At 41.1% G+C, this 24,144-nt stretch overlaps 2 long non-coding RNA genes across 3 annotated transcripts in view; one reads left to right on the forward strand and one right to left on the reverse strand.

Moving 5' to 3' along the window:
• Positions 1 to 24,144, reverse strand: part of LOC136790746 (uncharacterized) — a 169,612-nt gene that overhangs the window by 142,649 nt on the left and 2,819 nt on the right. For both annotated transcript variants that reach the window (XR_010831256.1, XR_010831255.1), the window contains exon 2: positions 19,233 to 19,359. This is a non-coding gene — a long non-coding RNA (uncharacterized lncRNA). The remainder of the gene's footprint in view (positions 1 to 19,232; positions 19,360 to 24,144) is intronic.
• LOC125183214 (uncharacterized) overlaps positions 19,722 to 24,144 on the forward strand; it is a 30,911-nt gene continuing 26,488 nt past the window's right edge. Inside the window, exon 1 of the long non-coding RNA XR_010831257.1 lies at positions 19,722 to 20,693. This is a non-coding gene — a long non-coding RNA (uncharacterized lncRNA). The remainder of the gene's footprint in view (positions 20,694 to 24,144) is intronic.

The raw sequence follows: 24,144 nt of genomic DNA on the forward strand, positions 1-24,144 counted from the left end.
TTCAAGTATGTCAACAGCAAGAGGAGGTCAAAGCAAAACACTGGAAAGACACTTGATGCAGATGGTCAGCTAACAAGTAAGGACAAGGAAAAGGCAGAGGCATTTAATGCTCTTTTTGTCTCAGACTTTAATAGTAATGACTGTTCTTGCCCAGACCTCAGAGTTGGCAGCCCACAACTGGGGAAACAGTGACTTTACATCTGCGGTCATCAGAAGTGTAAGGGATCAATTGTGTCAGCTGAACATTTATAAGTCCATGGGGCCTGACAGAGTACAACCCAAAGTACTGAAGGAGTTGGCAGATGTTATAGCTGGAGCCCTCTCAACAATTTACTGGAAGCTAGCCAAAGTTATACCAATCTACAAGAAGAGTGTGAAAGAAGACCCAGGAAACTGCAGACCTGCTAGTCTGAACTTCAGTACCTGGAAAAATTACAGAGAAGGTTTTTACTAAGGTGGGCAGCCAAGCTCCACCACAACCACTCTCTCACTCCCTGTCCTCAAAGGGAAAGGGGGAGAAAATACGAAGAAAAGGGCTCAAGGGTTGAGATAAGGACAGGGAGATCACTCAACAGTTACTGTCATAGGCAAAACAGACTCAGTATAGGGAGATTAGAAAAAAAATATTGCCTGTTACTAACAAGCTAGACCAGTGAGAAAAAAAAAGAAAAACTAAAAACACCTCCCCTCGCATCCACTCTTTTCCACCTCCTCCCCCTGAGCAGTATAGGGGAACAGGGCAATGAGGGTTGTGGTCAGTCTATAGCACTTCACCTCCACCACTCCTTCACGGTCCCTCTCTGCCCCTGCTCCACGTGGGGTCCCTCCCACGGGATGCCGTCCTTCCTGAACTGAGCCTGCGGGGGCTGCCCACAGGCAGCAGCTCTTCAAGAACTGCTCCCACACGGCTCCATACCACCGGGTCCATCCCCCAGGAGCCATCTCAGGACTGAAAAACATTCTTTCCAGAAAACAACACACACATTCCTTGCTGCTTCCACCCTGAGCTGTGCACTTGCTAGGCATCTGTTAGCAAATATGGCAGGTAAGCCTCTACGCAGGAGCCAGCCTCACAGTGAAACCAAGCATGCTGGACCAACCCAGCTGTCAACGGAGCAAGCCAGCTGGGGGAGAAACTTACCTTAATATCAACCTACCTAGATCTGTTGTACGTAACTGAGCTCACCTATGACACGCTGTCCAGCCACTGTGACAAATAATTTGCTTAAAAACTGTCCAAACCACTTGAAAACAAACAGAAGCTTAGAGACACGTTATGAATGACACCGCAGCCAGGTAATATTCTGCATGATTTACGTTAATTGCAGTGATTTACACTGCATGATTTACATTAATTGCAGCAGAGTTTCAGTTGCATCAGGCCCTAAACCACGGCCTGGGCTGTAAATGTTGTTGCAAAATGCACTTAACATGTTCATACCTCCTGAAGAGATTAAATAATTAAATTAATGTCCATATGGTAATCTGGAGGTGAAAGAGTGTATGGACATCCTCTCCTGACTCATAAAATCCAGACTTCTACCACCGTAAACACAGTTACAACCATTAAGTGATCTAACTCCATTTAAATGCAGTTTGGTGATCCCATTGCCCCCCTTCAAACACATACAAGCTCACTGGGAGGCTGTTCCAGAAGTTCACTCCACTTCTATACAGCAAAATCTCTTCCAGTTTCTGGTCTAAGCTAAACCTGCAGTCAAGTTGTGGCCATTTGGCCACATGTGCCCCCCCCCCCCCCCCCCCCCCCCCCCCCCCCCCCGGTGTTGTCAAGGAACTCAAGTAGCTCATTTCTTTCCCCAGCTTTTAACTCCATCTATTTAGAGAAAGCTTACTTTGTCTCTGGTCACAACGTGCCTGGTTAAAAAGTCACCTTTTCCTAGTTCTGTAGTTCTCTGAAATGAGACAAGCTTTCCCTTCAACACCGTTGCCCCCGCTGGGGCACCCACCTTCCTTGATCAAGAGACCCGATTTGCACACATCATTCTCCATCCTCACCTCTAGTAATTAAATCACTTATTTAAGAACAAAATGGTACACTGGGAAGAAAAAGTCTTCAACTGTGGAACACCTTGCACAGTTCCTAGTGATCACTGACCATCTTTCTCTTTGCTTACTCCTCCCACATACTCTTCCAATAGCACAAAGGGCCTAGTAAATAGAACCCATATCACCTTGAGCATTTCATTTCAGGACACTGTGGAACAACTCAGTTAAGGCTTTTGGACTGGAAGGGGGGAAAGGGCTGGTAGCGTCTTTCTGAAAGGGGACAACCATTCTACAGAAGCATTTGAAAAGTCTCCTCTGAAACCACATATACATTGAAGGTTCTGCTTAGACTTGATCCAGAGCTTGGTCTCTGCACAAAAAAGACAGTGTTCACATGGACTCAAGGACACCAATCATGCACTTATTTGCACACCAAAATTAAAGTCTAGCAATAGATAAGCAAGTATGGGATGGGTAGCACTAGAAAGATATATCTGAACATGGGTAGCTGTAAGTTAGTTCCTTGCAGGAGCAGTTTGTGGTCTCTCTTAGGAAACCACTGCAACCTGCATTTGACTTCTCAGGAACCTAGGCTCCCAACACAAGATATAAATGCTAGCTACTCTCTTCAATCCATACCTGAACATTACGACACATAATAAGGTCTGATTTTTGCATCTGTCAAAGAGTAATAGTGAAATGCTATTTTATTTTCCATTACACCTCTAACACTAGAATGCAGAAGGTACTCTTCGTTTATCTGTTGACACCACAGAAAAATTTTAGGCTGGTGCCTCAGAGAGTAGAAGCTGAATTTCCTCTACTCCATAAAACCTGAAAGGTATATCTTCAAAGCAAGTACTCCATTTATCCAGAACTATGGAGTGTGCAACTTCACACATCTATCAGCCAGTCTATAGGCTACACTTTGCAGTGCACTGCTGTGTTTTCTCAGCTAGGATCATTTTGATGAACACAGTGTGAGTGACTAGCAGAATTTCATTCAAGCCCAAACAGGAGGGGGGAACAGAATGATTATGAAAGTGTTTGTCTTCTTGGGCAACTTTGAGGCCCTGCTTCCCAAGAATTGGCCTAACATTGCTTGCTTATGGGAAGCAGAGAATATCTTTACTCTTCTTTTACTTCCAGACAGTTTTTTTTTTTTTTTCCTTTTCATCAGATTACTCCTATTTCAAACCCGCAAAGATTTTTCCTCCATCTCTTTCCCCCACCATCCTGCTGAGGAAGTAGAATGAGAGAGCAGCTGTGTGGTAGTTAAAACAAAATGGGGGGGAATGGATCCTTGGACTGTGTGCAACCCAAAGCAACTGAAATCTGTGAAATTAAAGTGGGACAAAGAAACTTGCTGAGCAGCGTGGAGCTTTTTAGGATTCCCATTAAAAGGCTGCTTCACTCAGCAGATCTGAACATTCCTTCTTTAGAAGCTTACCTTGCCTCAGTGCACTGTTTTGTCCTTCAAACAAAACAAATGACTAGAAGTCTTCACTTATTCTTATTTTGCCCTTATAAAATAAAAATAGAAATAAAATAATAAAAAAGAAGAGCAGACCGGCCAACCTAAAGACGGGAAAAATATGGTAGACTGTCCCCATTTTTCTGTAGTGAACTCAGCTCTACCAGGGTTCCACTGCCACATGGGCCACATAGTTTCAGTGTTTACTGTTAAGATGCTTTTCCTAGTATTAACCTTAGATTTTTATTGCTTCTAATTAGGTTAAATACTTCCTGGCTTAACCTCAAAGAGAGGCAGAAGACGTGTTCATTGCCCTCCTCTTGCGAGTGCTTTATACACTAAAAGAGACCTCGTTTTTAGATTGAACAAGCAGTTGCTTTTCTTAAAGGTAAAATTCAGTAACAGTTACAGCTTACCATTCTTAGTAGAAAGGGATAGAGGTTACTGTGAGACTCTGAGATTAATCTATATATTCTTGCAACACTCACAGGAATGCCTAAACCAGTAATCTAACTGGATTCTTCTATCAAATAATAGAATAAGTACCTCTCCTAACGTATACATTCCTATCAATGCATCTCAGCATATTAACAACTACATTTTCTGCAATGGCATTACCTTGTTGCCTGTACTATGTACTCCAGTACACCAAAAATTGTTCTCGCTGTTTCCCAACCTGTTTTACAGCTGCCTGAGATTCCAAGGGATTGTATGTGTCCAAACTGAAACCAAATGGCTGAATGCCTTCAGGCTCAGACCTTCTTTGTGGCCTTGGGTAATTGTTTTACCACTCATCACTTTGGAAGGCAAAAAGCTAAACCAGAACACTCCAAAGAGAACTAGAAAAGTTCATGACAAATTAATAATGTTTACACACAGCAGCTGGAGGCAACATCTAGCAAGAAGCTCCATAACTAATGATTAGTGCGATGTCATTTGTAGCTGACCACCTCTTACTACTTGTCAGCTCCAGTCCCTGCCAGACAGAATCCAGGGCTACCAGACAAGTTCAGCTGTCTGCCTCTTACATCTGCCGTATGTCCACACAATGCATGGAAGCAGATCTCAGGAAACATGTGTTCGCTAATATGGACATCTGTTCCCTAAACACAGTTGACTTCTCTGAGATGAAACCATGGCTCCACAGCCTCCCATGTCTGCAATTTAATTAGCTCCCCGCACCTTCAGTCCGTTCTTCCACATTGCAGCAACTTCTCCGTGGGCTCAATTTAGAGAACAGTCAGGGTAGCTGTGTGAAATAGCCAGCAGTCACACTAGAGACAGGCTAGCTTCATTTGTTCTGCTGAGAGCTAGTAAATTGGTTGGGAAGCTGTCAAGTGTTGAAAAATTGTCCACAACAGTTTCTCCTTATTTTGAAGAATGCATTACTCATTTGATCTAGGTTTTTAAGCCAATGAGATTTTTCAAAATATCAACAAGAAACATACACTTTATTTATAGAAAAAAACACATAATCCAAGTATTTGAACAAAATGGTATCAACTTTAAGTTCCAAACTGGATTCGTTAATCCTGAAGTCTTTACCCTGTCACCCTTCAGAGCTAGATGAACGACTGGAAAACAGCTCTACTCCAAGTTCAGCCCAAACTTCCACTACTCCACTGCGAATTCAGCAACTGGAGCCTCCTCAGAGCAGGGACCACAGGGCTTCCAGTGCTCCCAGACTCGCAGTTTCACTACAGCGCAAAAGGCAGGGTGCTTTTGGAAGGAGGAGCTGTTAGAGGACAAAAATGCCACCTTTTCCCAGTCACAACCTTCTCAAGTGTCCACCTCACAGCAGGATCACTATAGAGAGCTGGAGTCCACCTCTACACCAAGCCTTGGCCCAGATCCTGAGAATGATCAATGCCCTCTGTCCAAATACACTGTCACCTTGCTGTACCAAGGAATGCATGCACTCCCGGCCCTATAACCAAATGCCTCTGATATATATGTCCTTGTGACACACCTGGGAAACAACTGAGTGCTATTAGCCCTTTTTATGCAGGGGTAATGAACTAAAAAGACCAAGGATTCATCCTCAAGGAAAAATTGATGTGTTCAAGCATGTATGGAAACTTAACAGTGTGACCAGTACCTGTAAAAGTTTATGTGGAATGGCAGCTCACATAAAGAGCCAAGGTCTTCATATGCTGTAGCTTTTCTACAAGAAAATTAACACCGTTGTTCATTACTCGGCTACTCACCCATTACTCACTGAGTTTTCTATTCAAAGTCCAAGCAATGTATCTACAGAGTCATAAGGAATTCATGGCAAGGCCATCTTTCAATGCAGCTCAAGTGTATGCCAATTTCCTCACACAGTATATGGGAGGTTCACATCCTGGAAGTCTATTTATAAATCAATTGCAAGAGCAAAGCTTCCTCTTGACACGGATATTCTCTGCGTGCTGCACCAGGCAGGTGAATGTGGCTGAAGTGACAGCAGTTTTACTTCCTAAAGCCTCTTATTTCCACTGTAATTAAAATGCATTCACAGATAAAAGGCTTGTGGTTAGATTGAAAGGAATAGAAAGATCAGGCTGCAAGTGCCGTGCGTACTCTTCAAAATGGAAAGGTAAATCAAGTTTTAAATTCAAGGTGCTATTTTTGGAGTGGATTTGGACACATTTCCACTCTTAACCAGAAAAAAAAAAAAGGAAGAAGGAGGAGGTAATGTCAAAGTTCAGCAGCACAACATTAAAAACAGAATCTCACTTTGGCCTCCCAGCAACTGATTTAATAACAAAGGCAGACAGGAAGCACAATAACGCACTTTGGCTCCTTATTATTATAATGCAGAGCATTTAAAGTCTAAATTGTCTCACAAAGGTAAGGTCTCATCAACCCCACAGCATGGAAAATTGAGATGGGAAGCAGTCGTCTGATCTGCTCCGCTCCAAGGCAGGAAATTGGCAAACACAGCATATTACCCATCAGACTATACCTACAGGGAGCTTACTGTGGACTTGGGCCTTCTACTATACAAAGAGATGCACAAGTTCAACATTCAAGCTCCAACGTATCATAGTTTATAATTTGTTAATGACTAGTACTGGTAGCAAGGCTTAGAGGGCTGGACAAAAGTCTCAAGTCCTCACAGGCCTGTTTCTGTTGCTAGTCCATTTCTGCGTTCATGAACTGTGTCAGGTTGTGCCCAAATACGAGACAGCCTGCTGCAGGAGGTCCTGGATGGACAGCAAGCAGATCCATCTCCACATGGATCAGATCCTGTTTCTACTGTGGAATCTAATAGGAGACAAGTCACTATTTGCAACACTTCCATATAGAGGAACTCACTGCCCAATACCACTGCCACGCAGAAGATAAACTTATCCTAGGGAAGCATAATTATCATTACAGCAAATCCTGCACAAAATTTCCTGAGGCATTACCACAGGGTAAAAAGGTTATGATCACTGACAGTGATAATTACAGCTAACAGAGAACTCCAAAATAGAAGTGTGCTTTGGACTAACCAGCACCATCAGATCATTGTTGTTGACAGGACTTGACCACATGGAAAAATTAAGACATTTCAACACTGCTTCATGCTAAAGTGTATGAATTCTCTAGTTCACAGCAGGTGCAGAATATTGATCATTATTCTATTCATAATTCTTTCAACAGAAGAGGTTTTATTAATTTATTAATATATGTGGCTGTCTCCCAGATAGGAACGTAGCACACATCATCTATATCTAACCAGTCTCAGCCCTGATTAGCATGTTTTCTTCAAGATCTAAGCTTTCAGAAGTCTCATAACAGAAAAACAAAACAAAGCAAAACCATTGTTTTCCACCTGTTCTTATAGGGAAACAATGCTGACTTATAGACAGGTTAGAAACCCAGCATAACTGGGGGGTGAACACCCTACCTGTATGAATGCAATCTTAAATATCAAGAAGTCCTCAAGACTACTCATTTATAATTCCAGCCATTCCTGATCATTCTTTGCTCCTAAGTTACATGGCATAGAGTGCACTTGATAACAAATTATCTCCCTTCGTCTCCTTGCCAGAAGAAGAAAGCTGTCACTAAAGCAGCATACAGTATATTTATTCTAGAAAATACATTTATATCCTTAAAAATGAAGCCTCCTTGCCTAAGTTTTGACAGGCCCTGAAACAATTCTGCCAGGCGCTTAGCTTAATTTAAAAATAATAATAGTAAAACACACACGCACTGCTGTAACAGGCTAGTAAAGTTATGTATTGAAAAATATGGCTATGGGAAATGCATGATTAGATTTGAATAACTCCGTGACTAATGTATATTTGGAATGGTATGCGTTTCCAGTGGGTATGTACACACCATATCAAAGAACGGAGGAAGAGATGAGAAATGAAGAAGCAAAACAAATCCATCGTTCCCCCATTTGGTACTGGGGTGTCCAGCACTCATGTCTAGAACTGGCCCAGAGCTAAAGAAAGAAGCGCCGTTCTTTCATATCCCATCACCCTGAACATTTTTTTTTTTTTTTTTTTTTTTTACTTCCTCAGAACCAAAACGATCCTCTAGGTGACACAGAGATGTTTGCATCTGTGATCAACTGGAAACATGTTTCTTGTAGCTGTGGATGATCATACACCTAGGTAAAAGCCAACAGCATCCTTCAGCTCTTCACAACACAAATTCCCTGCTGTAGACACTATCAACATCAGCACGTGCACAGAGTTTTCAGTTTTCCTTCAGATCCTACAGAAGATATTTCATTTTTCCTGTCCATCATCCTCTCTCAAACATGCCAAGAGTTTCTACTACTTTTTAGCTTCGCCTGTGGTAGAATTAATTGCACTCCAGTAACACAGTCCATGCTCCAGTAACACATGTACCATGCAGTTGAGTACCATGAGAAAAAGTTAGTCCAAACCTATTCAAATTATTACAGGCCATCTGACTGCCATTTGAATGAGGTTTTGCTGTTGTTATTTTTCTCAAACTGATCACCGACACAGCCAAATGTCTTTCAACTATCAGAGTTCCCTCTACTTTTGAAGAGAGTAGTAATGAAGGGGTTCTGAACACAATCTTTCTGCAGTCGTGCTACAGATACTCAGCTTATACCAGGAACAGAAGACAGTACTCAAAATCTCACTTAAAAAAGTAAAAAACATGCACCCCACAACACCCACCAAATCCCTATCCTTTGGCCATTCCAGAGAATATAGTTGATTTCTAACCTGGGAAACAAGCCATGTTGTTTGAAACAAGTCATAGTGCAAAGCACTATGTGATGTTGTCTCCCAAAAGGAGAGAAAGATGCTATTATTTTTTATTTTTGGTTCATGTCTGGACACTGCACTCTTATTCCCATTTTCAGAGAAATTTGAAGGATGTACATTTCTCACAGGAGACAATCGAAGCTTTGGGGACCCAAACAACATTCCTATGCTGAGGAATGCAACATGGACTGCTGCAAGAACTCAGCATAGGAAGAACTGGAAGGGGAAAGGTGGCAGAGTCAGCCTCAGTTCTTCGGTGGTAACTACATAGTTAAAAATACAAAACAAATACCAACACGTCCAGGAATGCCTTAATACCATATCTGAGTTTGTGTCACCTTTGACAGACCTGAATCTCAAAAAAAAACACACCTGTACTTACTTCTGACTATCCAATATATGTACTTTAGTCTGGATTAGACACATTTTCAAGTCTTTTCTTCTCAAATAGTTGCTTATATGTCTTCACTTTTCTTTAAGATAAATCCCTTGATCTCACCATCTCTATCATCAAGTAGATAGAACTACTGCGGTTATTTGCTGCCTCCATGTGCAACCTGTAGAGTTGTCTTAGCCTCTTCCCTGTGAATCCAGAGAAGGCATTTTAAGCTACTGTTTTCATAAAAGCTGAAGATTTTCATATGGGCCATCTCTTATGAATGTTCGGGCTCACTGTTCAGAAGTTTATATTAAAAGTCATTCCCAAATATCATTTCAGCACAGAAATCTCTAAGTCTACCCTTTAGGAATCTCCTATGTCAATCAAGTCAATAAATAGACCTTCATTTATCAGAAACACTGTACACTGCTGGGCCAAGTAGTTCTTCTCATTACTATGAAAAGCTGCAGTTCAGATTAAAAAACAATGACATTAGTTATTATCCATTCTGCATCTCAGCATAAATAGACCCCCCCCTTTAAATGTACATATTCTGCCAAATAGTTATGAGGCTGAGTTTCTTTTTAACTTGAAGAATATCAGTCACTATCCAAGACACACTAGTAATAAGGTCAGCCAGTGGACAAACTGAGAAAGAAAACCGTAAAGCTTTCTGGGCCTCCCACTCACCACAGCATAGTATTCTCTGCCCCTGCTTTATCATTTGTTCACTGGTTGTTCAGAATATCAGCTCCTGAGCAGGTCTGTGAGTTCAGACAGCGCAATACCCTGCTATGCAGATGGACAGCACGTAGTGCTAGACACAGAACTAGGACTCAAATTAGCGGGGCTAGTATGATAAATTGTCAGTGCGTGGCTTGTCAGAACATTCGTTTTCAAGACAGCAATTTATTTTCTCTTTAAGATATGCTGCTTGTACCCATTTGCATGTGAAATGCAAATGCAATGTACTTTATATTCACTAGGGAATTGTTTCAGAAAATAAACATCTCAAGTCCCAAGCCAAAGCCATGAGTTCTGTGAGGGAAGCCAAAAAGGGAAAGTATATGTCTGCCCCATATTTTAAAAGCTAGGGTTGACGATTTCACACAGATAACATTCGCCATACGCCGTCACCTGCACATCACCCTGACAAGTCAGCTAGGTACCTGCATGGAATCAAGGCTCCTGATCTTCGGTAATACCCACTTTAAGTTAGATTCTACCATTGTTTCCATTGAGGTGGTGTCATGGCAAAACAGAAACAAATGAGGATCCTGTTGTCATAAATACAGGATACAATAAAAGTTTTTTGCGCCCAGGAGTTCTCAAAGGAAGCCTCATGTCAATCATAACCAAAGAAAAGGATCAAACAAAATGCCAGAAGTAGGATAATCAAATAATTAAACAGCATCGGCTAGCACCAGATCCACATTCCCTCAACTTTCCCTCAACTACAAAGACTTCACAGCGAGCAATCAGCCACTGCCAGAAAGCTGAGCATTTGGGAGCAACACTGAAACGTCTTACACATTTGAAGTATTGGCATTTATATGGCAATGTAATGATCTGCAGCACTGGCAAACGCATCATGACAAACTATTATCCATACTGAGACTCCAATCAAGTCCCTGTTGGTAAAATCTGAAAAAAACTATTTTATAAAGCTTTTTGTCAAGCTTTATCAATACCCACATGTAATTGTAAATTCAGGGTTTAAAAAACCCTGAAAAAAAAAATCACAAATCTAGCACTACTCAGTCAAGGGGACTACAGTAAGAGAGGGATTCGTGGTTGTTCTGCTTGGATTTTAAGAGGGCACTAGATGGCAGCTGACTGCTTAAGCTTCTTTAAGTTTTGTTTTTGAAAAGTCTGCTAAATCAAGAGAGATAAGCCATTAACTTTAAAAGGCCCAAACGTTACTCCAGATCATTTTTAAACTGAGTTGTTCTACATACTCAGTGGTAACCATGAAGCTTTGACTTTCCTTGAAAAACAAAGATGCACTCATATAATTTCCAAATCACTTGTAAATCCTGAATCACTTTCCTCCCACCTATTCAAGGGGCTATTATGGTTGTAGGCTTTATGCCAAGGTCATCAGTTTGCACATATTGTAGATGTTAGGATATTTTACTAGAGTTTAGGGATGGAAACCATCCCTTGCCTATTGATTTGATAACTAAGATTTACTCCTGAAAAATCTACATTTTCTTTCCAAGTTGAAAATCTAAGGCCATATGGTTGTTATATAAACACTTCACAGTGTCAGGTACATACAACTATTAATTACTATGGGAGAACCCTGCTTTTCTAGCTTTCAGTCTGAACTTTATTTAGTGCAAAGCATTTTGTCTTTATGTCTTCTTGTATTTGACATGCCCTGAAACTGCTTAAGTGCCCATAGAAATGTAAACGAAGCCATGAAATACTTCAATAATTACTGTGCCTGACCTCTGGCAAAGGATTCTCCTAAATTAAAACCTATTTGAATGAGCAGACCTTGTAGGAAAACATCCAGTAGGGATTAAAAAACGTCCAGAGTCAGGGACAACCACAGCCTTTGATAAATTGTGCTGTGGCTCATTACCCCATAGTAGGGTTCTCATTCTGTTTCACTACTTGAAAGTCCTCTCAGTCCTACAGACAGTTTCAATGCTTGGTATTTTCATTCCAGTCTGCCACAGCAAGTCTGTACAGCTCGGAATATGACCGTGTGCTGACCCATGCTGGCTCTAATTCAGCAAAGCACTGAACAGCATACTGAGCTTTAAATAGGCACTTGTTTCCACGGCTTGACTATGTGGAGTCACTGCTACCTTGACCAGTAGAGACCAGGGATCTGATCGGGACACCTATGAAAAGCATGAAGATAATCTTTTAGCTGGGACTGTAACAGATTCCATCCACTATCAACCAGGGAGGACCTCTTCTATCTGTTGGTAATTTGCTCCTACCAACAGATTACATGGTCACTTCACAAAATCTGGAAGGAATGCTTCTCTGGTCTGTTAGATAAAGGAAGGATTTTCATACATCAAACAATACGTCTGAGTATAGGCACTTTATTTTCCCCAGAACTTACTGTCAGAGGAACAGTACTATACACACATGCACAGGAGCATGCCACAGTTGTTTCTTGAGAGCTCAAGATTTATTAATTATTGCAAATGATGCTGTTGCAATCACATGACTCCAAGAGTCTAATAGATAAAACCTCTACTCAGCTGATCCAGAGATTTATGTCATGTCAGCGAAGTAGTTTTCCCTCACAGGGATGTTGCAAAAGAGCTTAGGTTGTCTGTGCCATGGGCACTACCTCTCCCCCATGACCCTTAGAGGAACTGAATGTTAACTTCTTGTGTCCAGCCAAGGCCAAACAAGAATATATGGACACTCCAAAAAATGCATGTCCACAAAGACAGCAAGCCTCTTAAAGAGAACATACTACTTCACAAATACAGCTGGCAATTCTAGAAGACAAAACTTGGTCACTGACTGCTGATCTAGTAGCACAGCCTCATTTACCATCTTTCCTTCCTGAATGAACACCTCTTTCATCTTTTTTCCTGCATGCTACCCCTCATTTTGCCTTTTTATTATTTCCCTTGCCTTGAAATTAATCTACTCATTCTCCAATCTAACTTTTTGTGCAAGCAATTTGTACTTCTTATTCCTTCATTCAACATCCTAGAAAGTAGCTTACGTTAGGGACAACAACAATAAAGAGAAAATAAATTTCTCTAATGAAAGCAGGCTGTGAACGACTTCCATTGAGGTTCAAAAGTCTCCTCCTCTACAGAGTTGCAAGGATAGCTAAAAAAATAATAATAAAAATAAATCACAGTTTGTATTGCATTATGGTATGCATTTGAATGAATAAAACACAGGTGAATGCAACACCACCTTTAACACTAATATTTTGATCAATACGTTTAAAAAAATCAAACCTCCTGAAAAGACAAGGATCCCCACAAACAGATAATTCTCCACGACATCCACAGAAATATATATATATGTTTTATTATTATTTTTTACACAAAAACCTTACATAATCTATAATGGGTTAACTTTTCTCAAGTATTCTTATTAAGCAGTCTCAGTCCCCTTGTAAAACCAGAGCAAAACCTGGTTTCTGTCACAGAAGCCACAGTCCAGTGAAAGATTTGCTTTCTGTTGTGTCTATGTTAGCTCTTAGACTACGCTTTTCATTCCTGCAGAAATTTTAATTGGGACCATAATTAGTCTCCACCTCCCTGCCTTCACATACCTTTTCCCAGCTCCTTTTTCAAAGTGCTAGATCCTAACAATATTAACATTCTCCTCTGGAACCTCTTGAGATCCTAGCAGTAATTTCATGCACCAATAATATTTTGCTGAAAATAAACAGACCTAAAACATTAGTAACTTGGGAATTACCAAGAAGTCACACGTGTCCCGATGCACAGCCAAACTGCCTGATGACCTCTATAATTACGTCACTCATTAACATATCCCTAGCCAGACCAATTTGCCTCTTGGTGATGGAAAGCATACCTATCCAGCTAAGCAGACTGAAAAGGTGTGACCGACAAAGGCAATGAAACCTAATTGGATAGAACCCAGGTGCCATAAAGATTTAGGCACACTGGATTGTTTTCTTGTAAGGGCTGATGATCAAATTCCAAGCCTACAGCAGGAAACTCTTATTTTGTCTGGCACAGGTCTCATATTATACTTTTTAAAGAATTCAAGTCACCTCTTACATTTCTACTAATTACAGGCCAACCTCTACCAGACCATTCTAGACAGAGACATGCAAGACTTCACTGCTGTCTAAAATGAGGAAACTATTCCCCTGCAAAGCACTAAGGTCTCCATATCCATAACCCTCCTTCTCAACAGGCAACATGGGAACCTTGGTCATGTGCCAAGGAATGGGTGAATGCCAGAAGAGGAATACGTTAAAAATAATGGAAAAACAAAACAAAACCAAAAATATCGGGGCTTTAATCCTCCAAGCACTGAGATGCATTCAGAAGAATGAGACAATCTTCATCCATATTATATTCAGTAATCTCTTTGCACCAGTGAAACACTTCCTGTCATCCTTTACAGCATAAATGCCTGGTGTTTCTTTTCTCCAAATTATAAAAGTTGACACATCTGCACAAAGGAAAAAAAAAAAATAAGGCAGCTAGCATTTTAACCTCTAGACCATCTTTCTCAATTGCAACAGAAACTTCAAGGTTTCAGGCCTTGAAAGAGATTGCTTAGGGTGATGTGGAATCTTTGTTACCAGAGTGTTTTTTGGAACTTTCCAAACAAACATGCACCAAAGAAATATACAAGGGTATCTTTCTCAGGTCATGGGAATGGAGTACCTGGCCTTTGAGATTCATCCTTAAATAATTTTCCTGTGATTCCACATCATTTCTTAAGGAATTTTATAACAAAGTAAGTAGTAGATGGACAATACATGTTTTCCCCTAAATTCTTCTTTGCTTTCCAAAAACTCAACCACAAAACATCTTGGTCTGAAAAGGTCATTTCCTAAAGATTAACTTTCTCATCTAAGGTAGTCCAATGCAGAAAGACAGGTACTCCAAAGTTCTGTTCAGATACTGCCTTCCAGATCAGGCAGGTTGAATCAGCCTCTGACACATTCTCTGCCCAAAGACTACTGGCAGAGTCTGATTTACTGTTTTAGACCCAAATCTAGCTACAAAGGAAGATAAATCCTTCCCTTGGTCTGGCTCAATCAACAGGCAACTGGAAACAGTTTCTAACACTAACAGGCAGAAAACACTACAATATTCTAGATCTTAAAGCAAATTACTATATTCTTAAAATATTTTAATTCAATTCCTATTTCTTTGGTCTTAAATACAACCGAACTCACTTGTCTCCATTTTAGACAACAGACATTTTTCTGAATTTTCCATTAAACTAAAATGTGGAGAATGATTTTGTGGTTTTCATCCGTTTTCTTTTGGTTTTAGTGGCACATTCAAATCTACAGAAGAACAATCACTTGCTCTCATTATATTTCAATCTTCGATTACAGCACTACAGAAAAAATCTTATTTTGAAATTGCTTTTCTAATGGAAATAAGTCAATCACAATTTATTGAGTTCTCGAACTCCAACTACGATGGCAAACACTGCATAAACTACATCAAGATAACAAATTACAGTAAGTAATATCCAACCACAGGAATGTAATTATGCAGTTTCAGCATTTCTTATCAGGACAGTTGAAAGAACTGAAATGAATTTGAAGTCTACACTGAGTTGTGTTACATCGAACCTGAGATCCATCCAACGTGCCAGAGCCCACTGGATCCAGGCTTCAGGATCAAGCTCTGCAAGACGGTAAATGCTTCAGGAAAAAAGGCGTTAAAATATCCTCACATCCTAGCCTTTACAGATTCATACTCATTCTCATTTCTGTTGAGAAGAAACTGGATTCCATTTCTCTTTCTACACTTACCAGTATCATTAAATACTATAATTCTAAGTATTAAAGACAAATCTCTAGTCCATCACTCCAGCACTAAGGACTGGGACACATCTGAGCTGCCTTTCTTTGCTGGACAACAGGTATGGATGAAGCAGAAGCAAACAGATACCTCACAACCTGTCATGCCATATATGAAAAGAGTAGGAGTGCACATATCAACAGTTAGATAAATTATGGCCCGACAGACAATGGGTTGCAGTAAGACTCCTAAATGATGCCAACTCTCTCCATCAGACTTTGCTATGACCCTGAGCCAACTGTTTATCTTCTTTCCCCTCTCTATCATAACAGCTCAGATTGCAGCTTCTTTAGGAAAGAAATGCATCTATTTACTTAGCATAAAGAGTAAGAGACCCTTATCTTAATTTGATCCTCTAGGCACCACTGTAATTACAAACAACAATAATCAGTGGAAATGATCAAATAATTAATATGAAAAAACACTGAGATGCATCTTATAAATTATTCAAGCAGCCACAGTTATTAATAACTTCCTAGATTACTGAAACTAAGCCAACAATAAAAATTATTATTTTTTTTATTTTTCCTTAACCAATTCCTTCTGCTACCATCGTTCTGTAAGACAGAAAACTACAAAGGCACATTTAGCAGCAGTGGTATCCTCACTGAAGTTAAGTGTTGCCTTTGGGTAAAAAGTTTTGCAAGGGAATTTTTCCATTGCAATGATTTGCGAAGTCATATTTGTGTCCATATTAAATTTTATAGATGCCTTTTTATTATTTTTAATTACCAAATATAAATTTGGGTCCTATATTACCCGCCACACCATCTTAAAATAATTCATAGAATCATTAAGATTGGTAAAGACCTTCAAGATCATCTGGTCAAGGTTATGCTGTCATCTCGTAACTCTGGAAATTTGTAATCCTAATTCAAGCACTAGAAATATAACATGTAACGTACATCAAAAGAAACAACATAATGCCAAGCACAATTTTCTACTACAATAAGCTGGTGATTGGCTGAGCAGAAAATTCATCTTTTGTGTTGTATGCATCAGTAGACCATAAGTGAAGATCAGACCTCTATCAAATGCTTGAATGATAATGACTCTTGTGAAGCCATTTCCAAAGTGTCAGAAGACAACAGAAATGGTTTTCTGAAGTCCTGAAGTCAATTGTTGGCTCTCTAGAAGTCAAGGTAACAGAGAAATCTGGTTTTGCTCACTTTCACATTGTTCTCAATATACCCAGCCTTGGCTCCAGGTCCTCTGCATTCCACTTTGTTTATCAGAACAAAGTGTTCCTAGAAGATGCAACTTTTGCACTGATCCAGAATTACAAGGGAAAGCAGCAATGAAATGATTTAGCTTCCAGAAGCCAAGAGAAGGGAACTTACTTGTATTTTACATAACCAAGATGGTTAAAAGGCCAGGAACTCCATGCAAGATACTTCACAGTTGCATTGCCTGGCAACCTGTTTGTAAGAACTCTGTTTTGCCACACTGTGCTTTATGGTTTAACCCAGCAGGTAGCTAGTAGCCACTTCCTCCTCACACCCACCCAGCAGGAAAGGGAAGAGAACTGGAAAAAGGTAAAACTCATGGGTCAAAATAAAGACAGTTTATTATGACAGAAAACAAAAGGAAAATAATAAATAATAAAAAGAATATACAAAAAATGAGGTACAATGCAATTTCTCACCACCTGTTATCCAATACCCATCTAGTCCCTAAGCAGCAGCAGCCCTGCCAGCCAGTTCCCTCCAGTCTTATTTTTCAGCATGACACCATATGGCATGGAATATCCCTTTAGCCAGTTTGGGTCGCCTGTCCTGGTTCTGTCCCCTCTCAGCTTCTTGTGCATCCCCAGCCTCCTCACTGGTAGGGCAGTATGAGAAGATGGATAGTTCTTGACTTAGTGTAGGCATTGCTCAACGACAACTAAAACATCAGTGTGTTACCAACATTATCTTTGTCCTAAATCCAAAATAGCACCATATCAGCCACTATGAAGAAAATTAACCCTATCTCAGCCAAAACCAGGGCAGCATGACACACCTAACATACTAAGGATTTCACAGCCCCGTGATTCAGCTTTCAATACAATTATATTGTATTATATCAATGATGCAGACTTGTCTTGTAAAGCAACCCAGCACATACTGATGAAAAATACCATTCATTGAGTCTTATTATCATTGTTTCATACTGAACTATAATTCCACTTAGTGGGAAGACAGCATGGCACACAAAGGTAAGAGAGAATCTGCTCACAAGTACCAGGTTCAGCCAGCAACACCTATTCAGTATAGTCCTGGACTACAAATGTCAATAAAGCAATAGCTTTACTGAATGCACCAATGTATGAATGTTCCACATTTGGCTCTATGAAACAGTATGACCTGCATCATCTTCACAGCTGTCTCTGTGCACACATCTAAGGAGATGGCTCATTTATATAGCTTTCTCCAAGATAGAAACAGTTGAAAAAGTAGATGAAGTCTGAAGACTTGCAGTTTTACAAAATTTGCCAAGACAAAATTATTAGTTGCTACACGGAGGACGCCTCCACTGTTCTCAGCAGCCCACGTTTCATAGTTTTCCATAAAACATTCTTGAACAGGACCACAGGAAAAAAATGTGTCTGCCTCCACCCCACTAAACGGAAAGTGCAATTATGTTATTTTTCATTATCATGCAAGTGCTTGAACTGCAGGAGCACCAAACCCTGACGATACATGAAAGTGCAAGGAAATCAACATACAACATAAGAAATGAAGCACAGGTCAATGGCTTATGGAAAAAGTTCTGCTCAAAGAAACAACAGAGCAGAGACTAGCCATAGTAGGAAGAGAACCTGCAGTCTTACATCAGAAAAGGCACCCTTTCATGAATTACACAGAACAAGGCACTGTGCTAATACCATTTCTTCCTGTATAGTCAAACACCTGACAGAATGTAGCTAACAGCAGAAAAAACGTGTAGTGAACCCTTGGAAGAGACTTGTTAGCAAATCTAGTATTACTGGTACTGAAAATTACTAACACCAAGAAACATTTCAAATGTATTCCTCACACTTTGTTTCAGAGCCCATAACTTTGCTGTACTGACATGTGGGCTATGAATATCCACCCAAGAAATAGCACATAGCAATACTACCCCTTCCCACTCAATAACCAAGACACATTTCAGACCTATAAGGAAAATGAAGCACAGTAGAATCACAGGTCCTTTTTTTTTTTTTTTTGGCCTTAGGACAATTACCACTTTGTGACATGAAAAGACTAGCACCAAGTTAATAACTCCAGACACTAAGTTTTCACCTTTATCATGCTTAGCAACCATGAAGTTTTGCATGATCTTTAACAATGTGTCCCTGACTGTCCAAGTTGGAACACCTAGTCAAGGAACAGGAAGTACAACTGCTGCTGCTGCTGCCGCCGCCTAGAGACTGGAGTTTGACACCACAGAAGGAAACAAAAATTTATATAGCTAAATAATTTGATTGAGGTAATAAATGAATATTTTTACTGATTCTAGCCTGACTCCCTCTATGACTGAATCTCAGCTACAGGATGAAGCCAATAACAGTAAAATGTACAGTGATGACTCAAATAACATTAAGTATTACTCTAAGAAGCAGCCATTGCAAGTAACGATTGAAAAAAATAAACATCTCTTACCGTCAGAGCAAGATACAGACGGCATGCAGGTAGGAAACGTACAGGGACTGATTCTGAGAAGCACAACCAACAGTGAACAGCTACCAGTCCGGCAAGTGCACTCTCTGCCCAGGCTGCGAAAGGGATCCTATGGGGAAAAAAAAACACAAAACATGATGATGTATCTAAAACCCTATGAGACCATATACATAGAAAGGGACAAGCGATCAATGCAAACCCATGCATAATCAGAAAGCTTTATAATTGTTCAGCATTGATTTGGAAAGCTTACCCACCTCTTTCTCTTTTCAGTGGTTCTTCAGTTTATAAAATCATATTGCTTAATCTTCCACAGAATCATTTAGGTTGGAAGAGACCTCCAAGATCACGTAGTCCAACCTCTGACCTAACACTAACAAGTCCTCCACTAGATGCAGAGCTTAGTGATATGGTTTAAACATCTTTTAAATACCTCCAGGGATGGTGACTCAACCATTTCCCTGAGCAGCCCATTCCAATGCCTAACAACCCTTCTGGTAAAGAAGATTTTCCTAATACCCAACCTAAACCTCCCTGGCGCAACTTTAGCCCATTCCCCCTCGTCCTGTCGCTGTGCATGTGGGAGATTAGAGCAATCCCCACCTCACTACAGCTACCTGAAAGGAAGCTGTGGAGAGCAATGAGGTCTCCCCTGAGCCTCCTCTTCTCCAGACCAAACAACCCCAGCTCCCTCAGCCACTCCTCACAGGACTTGTGCTCCAGGCCCCTCACCAGCTTCGTAGCCCCTTCTCTGGGCACGCTCCAGGGCCTCGATGTCCTTCTTGTAGTGAGGGGCCCAAAGCTGAGCACAGTGCTCGAGGTGCGGCCTCACCAGAGCAGAGTACAGGGGGACGATCACCTCCCTGCTCCTGCTGGCTGCACTATTCCTGACACAAGCCAGGATGCCGCTGGCCTTCTTGGCCACCTGGGCACGCTGCCGGCTCACATTCAGGTGAGCATCAATCAGCACCCCCAGATCCTTTTCCTCTGCAAGGCTTTCCAGCCACTCTGCCCCAGGCCTGTAGCGGTGCATGGGGTTGTTACGCCCCAGGTGCAGCCCCCCACCTCCGCCCCCCCCCCAAGGCCCGGCTGTGTAGGGCCGGCCAGGGGGCCCTGCCGGCCCCGCCCACGCCTCCTCAGACGCCCTCACGAGGGCTGCCGGGCCCTGGCGGCTCCCTTGGCTGTCTTGAGGGGCCTCGGGGCAGGAAAAAAAAAAACTAAAAAAAAAAAAAAAAAACCCTGCCCGCCGCCATGCCCCGCTCCACTGGGGCACGCCACTGCCCCGGAGCCGATCGCCTCTAGTATTACAGGCAGACAAAACCCACATGCATACAACGTGAAGGAACAGGTGTCAGGAAGGAGAGTGCTTACTGCCTGTAACAACCACACACCCACAAGGATGGAAGAAGCTTCAGAAGTCACACAGTCAGCTCCTGCATCAAGGTAAGCTCAGTTTTGCCAGTGTCATAACTGATCAATATTTGCCTGACCTGCTATTAAAGACCAGCCGCAGAGACTCAGATCCTGACCAGAAAGTCTAATCCACTGTATTTTTCTGTTGGAAAACATTTTCCTAATATCTACCTTTTTCTTCCAGAAATTTAGGTCCGTTAAGTCCTGTGCCATTCACAACATTTCCCTCCTCTTTTTAAAAGGAAGCTTCTTCCAAAGATGTTGATATTCTGTAGATCACCATTACTCTTAAGACAGGAAAATACACCCAAAATCTGGCAATACACCTCCCTGTCATTCTAGTGACAAATTAAACAGACACTGAAATGTTACTGTTTTGGGGAAAACATTTTCCCTATTGTTAACAAAGATGTTTGTACATCAGAGTTTTTGCCTCTTGCAGTTAGCGCTACTTACTTTCTGGTCAGCATAAGCTCATTTACAAAGTCTATTTCTACAGAACATAAAGTTATACTAGGAATAAAATTTAGTCATTTTTATGTTATAAACATACCACAGAGGAAAGTTTTTGTCCTGTTTTTAGCAACAAGCACCCCAAAAATCTCAAAAGGTGAGTTTTCATCAGAAATAAATGAAGCCAGTCACCTTTTTTATTTAAAGGAATTTAAAAAAAATCCCTCAAAAATACCAAGGAGAAACATACGACTATAAACAATCCCCCTGCCTACTTTGCCTTCGCTGCATGTCTTCTATGCAAGGCTTCAGCCACACCTCCAAGGCTCTCTGGGTCATTGCAAGCTCTGCATGAGCCCTGAGATGCCGACAGTGTGCCCATCTGTCACAGCAGAGGCCAAACTGTGCATTCACTTCCTGCACTTTGCAGAGCCCTATGGTGACCTTCCATCTTCCCAACAACCCTAAGTCTTCCAGCCTTCTCACGAAGTAAGACACGTATCAGCTCTCTTTTAAGAGATTAATTCATGCATGCAAAAAGTAAATCCACGCAGGCGTTTTTATAAGCAAGCTCTGACTCAAGGTAAGGGAAATGAAGAATGGGACTTTCTGGCAGGTTTACCATAGATCTGAACAGAAACAGAGTTAAACCAGTGATCTCTACATTATATTCACCAGTGGTAGTAAAATGTAGCATTACTAAAGCCAAAAAAAGTTCAATAAAGATTAAGGAAACTATTTAAAAAGAAAAATAATGATAATAATAATAAAAAAACAGCTATTCATGCTGTCAATTCTTCAAATGGTCTGATAAACCTGAAGGCAAACAAGCATTCTGAAGCCTGCTCCTCAGGAAAAGTTAGAGTAACAGATTCTGGGAATTTCTCACATATGTTGTGATCAAATGGCTAGCAGTATGTCTCAGAGTTGACATGTCTACACAGAGATGGCAGCAAGCCTTGCAGAGCATAGTTTTTGCTCTTGAATTGTCATCACATCTCTCCTGGTCCAACTTAGTAGTCTGAACCCAGGAGCATTCATCATTCACATAAGGTCCTTCCTTCAAAAAGTAAATGCCTGACTAGTTTAGCACAATCTCTTTCTGAGGGGTGAGGGATGGAGCCCCTTGGTGCAGAAGAGATAGCAAAAAGCAAGTGTTTTATTTTCAAAGTAAATCTGCTTGGAAATGTATTTGCATGTGTAGGATGAGCTTTAGCACATAGATCCTTATACTCGATAAGCATAAAGCTAAAAAGAAGTGTTTTTTTTTTTTTTCTATGAAGGGAACACATGGACAAAGATAATCTCACATCAAGGGCAGCTCTGCAACTGCTGGCCCAAGGGGCAGTCACTGAGCACCAGCTCTTCATCTTTTCCATGTACAATGGTGCAAGTCTGTTACCACACTGCCCATTGCACCTACTTGAAACCTAGTTGTGAACAAGAGCACTTATCACTAGAACAAGCAGGCCCTCAGCTTTCTTTCCTAACATGACTTTAGACAAATCTCCCACCTGCATTTTAAATCTATAAAGCTCTTCTTTTGAAATGACACTAAAATGAGGCTTGTGGGTATTCAAGATTAGCTTACAGTAAATGGAAATTAAAGATTAGCTCTCAGTCAAAAATAGTGGTTCACAGTTCTACACGCAGCTTGCAAACAGACTCTGGAAATATAAGACCCTAAATAACAGATGATATTGCAAAGTGAGTGGATGCCACATGGTGAGATACAAAACCGTCAAGGAAAGACGACATTTTGTAAAAAGTAAATAAAAATGTAGTACCAAAAAGCGCCTATATTTATTTCATACCCCCATAGGATTTGGTTTCATTCCCAAATGTTGCTATACCAATAAATCCTCCTTCCCTAGGAAGTTACAGCAGCACAAAGGATAGAGGAAATGACACATAAACAATCTGTGTGTTGACAAGAAGGCAATTTTGTAATATGTTGTTATTTATGGGCAACACTTAAGCAGATGGAAGATGCATCAAAATGAGAGTTTCATTTAGAACATGCAGGCCATGGACAAGTCTCTGCAGAAGTGGTGCGCCACGGGGAAAATACAAGGAACTGCATTCCAACATTTAAAAGACTGCATTACAACATTTAAAAGATACACATTGTATGTAAGGAGGAGCGTGGAGCGAGGCCTGAGGTGCACCTAGCTGTGAAGAGCCCTCTTGCTTCCAGAAGATGCAACGGGCAGATCATGTGGTCGATCATGCTGGAAGTCTTCACCAGCACTGAGCCCACAGTCCAGATTTTGCAGATGGACCTCCCTGCCATTTTACTGCTCCTTACAGGTAGAAGTCTTCCCTTTTACAAATGAAAGTCCTGAAAGGCAGTCACAACGGTGAAAGCAGCTGCAGGATTTGGCCTCCATTCTGCGCACTAGCTGACTGGAATTGCATTCATTACTCCACTTTGTTCATGAGATCCCAGAGGCTACAGCAGGGGGAAGGAACAGGCTGGCCTAAAAGGCCAATGAGCAATTTCCACCCAAACTCTGAGTAACACAGCATGCAGCTCCCCATGAATGCACTCATTTTAGCTGCATTGCTTTCCATCGCATTAGCTCATGCATGAAAGGGGGAAATAAATTAGCAAGGGAAAAATATTTATGCCTCCTCCTCTCCCTCCCCACTATTTCATTTGATTCTAAATCAATTTGGAAGCCCTGCTGGCTTCAGGGCCCTGAAGTGCTGACAGCCTCAGGGAGCTTTTAATATCTGAGTCAAACTCTCTATTTTCCTCTCAATTGGCAAGGACCCTTAGTCATACCATGGGACACAAGAGGGAGGAAAGCAGTTTTAAAATAGAAGTCTTTTTCTAATAACCAATTTCATTTCCTGATCAAAGCTGAATTTTAAGAGTTTCCCACCCACCATTGAAGCATCCGCACACAATGCTAGGATAATAGCCATCTCACCCCCCTCCCACACCCTCTGGCAGTCTAGCTCCTCACGTCAGATGATTGTGTTTACCAAGGGTTAGGTTTGTAGCTTGGTTTCCCAAACAGTT

The sequence above is a fragment of the Anser cygnoides genome, chromosome 4 (assembly GCF_040182565.1).
Source record: "Anser cygnoides isolate HZ-2024a breed goose chromosome 4, Taihu_goose_T2T_genome, whole genome shotgun sequence".
In the NCBI taxonomy this organism is placed as follows: Eukaryota; Metazoa; Chordata; class Aves; order Anseriformes; family Anatidae; genus Anser; species Anser cygnoides.